We start from the raw sequence: 5,260 nt of genomic DNA, 5'->3' as shown, positions 1-5,260 counted from the left end.
ATAAAAAACTGTCATGGATTTATTGCATTTTGTGGAAAAAATCATTCGTTTTTATAATAAATCTTTGAAAATCAAGTTATGGATTTGAATTTTTTATGTTTTTATAACCTAAAGATGCTATGTGAAAGTTTGTAACAGAAAATAGTGGTTTTCATCTTGTCACTTTCTTGGTATAGAAAACACGTTTTTACCGAAATTTGTCAAAATGGATTTATTGCGTTTTGGAACCAAACTCTTCATTTATTAAGTATGTAAACATAATTTTAGAACAAACAGGAAGCTAAGATATAAGGAAATTAAAAATCATGAAATATAAAAAATTGTGATATTATTGTTTTTTTTTTCGGTATAAAAAAAACATTTATTCTGAATAAATTATAAACATAATGTGATAAAAACGGTATAAGAAACACATAGAGGGAACAGACTTCGACAGAACACCGGACATCTTCTCTACTTATTTTCTATTCTAATTATTAATAGATTTCCAGATGATTTAATCGCTCCAGTCTGTCCGTTTATTGCTAACATCTTCAAATGGTGTCTTCGATGATGGTATTCTATAAAAATGAAAGCCATCTTTTTTTGGCATTCCTATTCTGACACTTAAAAGCACAATGGGACATTTTCTAGTCAGCTATCTTGCTCGTTTCACTCATGTCTCATTCATTTCCACTGTTTTTCTGCAACCACATTGCGCGCAGCTTGCAGTGACGTAACTGTGAAGTCTACTCAGTGGCGGAGTGGCCATCGGCAGAGTCGGGACATTTCCCGGTGGGCCGGTAGTGTTTTGAGGCTGCAAGGGTCGGTCTGATAATAGTTATACATTGCGAGTTATAGCAACCCCGTGTGGCGGCTTGATGTGCGGCCGCTTCCCGCTGGTCAAACTGTGCAGCCTCTTTGCTCAACATAAAAGTGCTCAACCTGTTCGACAGGTCCAACCATGTTTAGGATTTTTAAAAATATAGGGGGATCATTGAACGGCGCTCCCCAAATGGCATAGCCTGTCGGCCTTTGATGTAAAAAGCCACGCCGCTGAATGCCTGTTTGTTGAAGTACATATGCGGTCGGATTGATCCATCAAGCAGATAGACTATTTGATAGTAAGTGTGGATTAAGGATGGTTCAAATCAGCACATTTGCAAATGTTCGTCTCCATATGGCTATATATAATAAATAAAAATAAGAAGGGTAACTTTGCCGTATCACATTATATATTTCCTACTATGTAATTTTCATATTACATATAACAGCGTAATGAAATGAATAAAAAGACAAGGAAGTAGGATTGGCATGTAAATTGTATTATTATTACCGGAAAAACAGCTAAATAACTGAAATAAACTCTGAGGTAAATGCGCCAAACACGTTAAAATAAATGAGCAATAGCAGTGGAAAAAAACATTATTATCTCTCAAAACTTTATATGACAAAAATGATATTTAAAGGAAAAGTACAGTTTTTCAAAGATGTAAAGAAAGTATTCCATATTACTCCCATTTATGAGCACGTTCATCTGTGGTCTCGCTCATCTGTTATGTAATAGCTGATTGTCAGGTGCGCATCTCCGTTTTTCAAACAGGTATTAGTTTGAAAGTTTTAGCTAAATTCTGCAGGACACAGGCCCTCCAGGACCGACTTTGGACACCCCTGGCATAAAGGGAAGATTTTGAAGGTAAATAAATATCCTAAATCGGTGCCGCCCAGTTCAGGGGCCTGTTACACAAAAGTAGAATTAAGACATCCTGGATAAATGACTGAGCTGAGCTCAATGAAGCCAAAACAAGTGCGTCAAGGCTTAATTGGTTGCACAAAGACCAAGCCAGGATGATCAGACACGGATTCATCAAGCCAGGTGAAACCAATACTGGATAGGTGCGCGCTCACGGCTCACTCAACTAGACCCCGCCACCGATCACAGATTCACCGATTCACCATGGCAACTAGCGGCGTTCTTTTCCCCGTCAGAGGCACAAATCCATATGAGGAGGTTAAAGACATTATTAAGAAGAAAGGCAACACCACCACAGTGATAAAGCAAAGAGATAAAGCGTGGCAAAGTATTGCAGACCGCCTGAATGCGTAAGTAGTGCACAATTACACACTCACCGCTCCGCTGAAACATCACAATTACAATATAAAATATTTAATTCACATCTACAAAAACGCAATTCATTGTACTCTGATTATAAAACAGTTCATTTTTTTTTTATGAAATAGACTGCAGATATGAGTGAAATTGTGTAAAGTAACTCCATCACACTGGATAAGGCTTCAATAAATTATTATAAAAGCTTTACATTATTACTACGCTCATTATCTACTCTGCTTCTTATGTTGTCCAGCATTTACTTTTTTTCTGCTTTTATTAATGTAAAGCTGCTTTGAAACAATTGTGAAAAGCGCTTTATAAATAAAAATTTAATTGAATAAATAGATGAGCTATTAATAATAATCAATTTAATTTATAAAGCGCCTTTCAAAGGACCCAAGGTCACTTGCTCATTGCACTGCAAAAAAATGACTTTCTTCGTGTGTTTGTCTTGCTTTCAGTTAAAATATCAAAAAATTCTTAAATTAAGATGTATTAAAAGTTTTCTTGAAATATACTTTTTCATAAACACTTAATTTAAAACAAATTTTCATACTCCATTGGCTGATTTTTTTCCTTATTTTCCTAGGTCATGTTGCTCATCAATAAAATGCATCTTAATTTTTTGATATTTTTACTGAAAACAAGACAAAAATACAAAGTAAGTCATTTTTTGCAGTGTGACTCCATTGAATGTTCTTGTGTGATAAATAAAGTCTCTCTTTTTGTGTGTGGTGTGTGTGTGATGTAGATTAAATATGACCGGCCAAAACGGACAAGGCAGCAGGTCAAAATCAAATACAAGAACATTCTGCAGAATGGTAAGGGCCCTGACTAATACTTAATAATGCACAAGCATAGATTGTACCAAGAAGGTGCCTGCTTACACATTGTCTGTACTGTTTTAGCAGTGAAAAAGAATACCCAGAGACAAGGCACGGGTGGTGGGTCACCAAAAGCTGACCTCACCCCAGCAGAGGCCAGCTTTGGAGTTAAATAAAGGCAGGCCTGTTGGAGGGGATCCCTGGGGGAAAAGAGACAAGCATAGGTCCCTCCCAAGATGCCACCCGCTTCATACAAGGTATGTTCTTCCATCTCTACATGGGACACAATCACATTCATATTGAATCTGTTTGGACTGTCTGACTTTGGTTTGCCTATTGCCTTGCAGTGTCTGGCAGCACTGTGTTACTATTAAAGCCACCAGCACGAGCACCAGACGATGCTGATCCAGTGAGTAGGGGAGACCGGGGCTGGTTGTCTCATGGGTTGGTTGTCACACTGCTTATTCCAGACACACTACATGACGCTGTGGTACAATTTTGATATCAATCTGTTAGCCTTTAATAGCTTACTCATTTGCACTTGAAATTTTGCTGAGCAGACACAAAACATTGAGGTTAGAAGACAATTTTTTATTTTTATGGGTCAGAGTAAATGTTCATGTTGGTGTTGTTTTTGTGTTGAGATCTTGTAGAATATTAGTCATTCAAAAACAAAACACTCATTAAAAAGCTAAAAGTAGTAGCTTTATTTTGAATCATCTTTTAGCGATCAAGTTAAAGCCGTGTGGCAGCTAGCTTATGTTTGTCAAGAAGTCAGTTGGGGATGGTTGTCACATAGCTTGCGGGGTTGGTTGTCACATAAGAATATTGGACATGTAGACCTTTTAAGACTGTTTGTCTGATTGTTTGTTTGTTTTTGTTTGCTGTTAAAATAAAATAAAGCATTAAATAAAGAGGTTTTAATGCTAAAAATTATTTCATTTTATTTCTCAACACAGTAGACATTAGGCTTTATGCCCAGCTGCACTACTTCCTGAACTTCAGCCAGCTTCTTGTTTCCTGTCTGCCATTATTGGACAAACTGATTAATCCAGGTGTGCCTGACCTCAGTAGTCACAACAACAATAATCAGACACACCTGAATTAATCAGTTTGTCCAATAATGGCAGACAGGAAACAATGAGCTGGCTGAAGTTCATAGTGCAGCTGGGCATAAAGCCTATTCAAGTTACTGATCACCCACTTTAATCCTATTGTTTAAACATAATGGGCATTAATAACAACTTTCATAGGGGTGGATTCATATTAAAACTTATTTGGAGTTTCTAGATTAAAGAACAAAAAAGTTACACATTATCTTTTCAGATCCCAATTTATCACTGAAATCCTATTGAACCTCTATAGGGACAACCAACCCCATACCCTGTGACAACCAACCCCGTCACATTGTGTCAGAGTGTCTTTGATGGTTAATTACTTCCTGTTAAAATACAATCGAAACTTAAATTGTATACACATTTAAAGCCAAGACTCCTAAGTTTCATTTCATGTAGGAATTACTGCTGAAAGATTTTTTGAAGATGAGCAATTCATGCATGAGTAAAAATTGTGACAACCAACCCCGGTCTCCCCTACTCCATCAAAGGCATACTATAGGCCTGGCATGTCTTGTCTACTAGCTTCAATATGAATCCGATTAAATGTCATAGGGTTTAAGACCAAATTTCAAAAGCACATAACGGCGATGATGATGAGGAGACCATCTCTCTGGATTCCAAAAAGGGATAAGGTATCATGTCAAACTTGTGAAAGTACTATTCAGTCTACAATGGTGAGGAGTCATCATTTGGAGCCATCACAAAATCTCATTTCTTTTACAAGACCCAGTGTCATTGGTGCACTGGACTGCATATACATAAGGATAAAAGCCCCCTCAGAGGCAGATTTTGTAAATATGAAATCTTTTTACAGCATTAATGTTCAGGTGAACATAACTTTTTTGATCTTTTCCATTGAACACTGGCAAAATGGGCTGGCTCAGTCCATGACTCCAGAATCTTTCGGACCTCTGAAATCTATCAGTGCCTATCACAAGGTGAGCCACACAATCCCTATTAATAACCACTTTTTACATAATGGCTGTGTCAAGAATATCACTCTGTTTATGAGGTATTAATGATGAGATTTTGTGTTGACAGGTGAATTCTCTGGTGTATTGCTGGGAGACAGTGGGCTGCCAGACTTTCTTCCTGACACCTTTTACAGACCCCCAGGAAGCAAAACCACTTGTTTAAAATCCCCCACCCTAATAGAGCTATCTGAGAGAGGTTTTTATGAAGCTTCTAAGGCATTACAGACCCAAACAAAATTTTTTTTGTCTATA

At 37.3% G+C, this 5,260-nt stretch overlaps 1 long non-coding RNA gene across 1 annotated transcript; it reads left to right on the top strand.

Annotated features, from left to right (window-relative positions):
* The first annotated feature begins 2,392 nt into the window (after positions 1-2,392).
* LOC129441932 (uncharacterized) lies at positions 2,393-3,332 on the top strand. The gene is made up of 3 exons (XR_008643715.2): positions 2,393-2,913; positions 3,001-3,173; positions 3,264-3,332. It is a non-coding gene; the product is annotated as an uncharacterized lncRNA (long non-coding RNA).
* The last annotated feature ends 1,928 nt before the right edge of the window (positions 3,333-5,260 follow it).

This window comes from Misgurnus anguillicaudatus, chromosome 2 (assembly GCF_027580225.2).
Source record: "Misgurnus anguillicaudatus chromosome 2, ASM2758022v2, whole genome shotgun sequence".
Taxonomy (NCBI): domain Eukaryota; kingdom Metazoa; phylum Chordata; class Actinopteri; order Cypriniformes; family Cobitidae; genus Misgurnus; species Misgurnus anguillicaudatus.
Note: the sequence above shows the minus strand (reverse complement) of the source record. Positions and strands in the feature narration are given on the sequence as shown.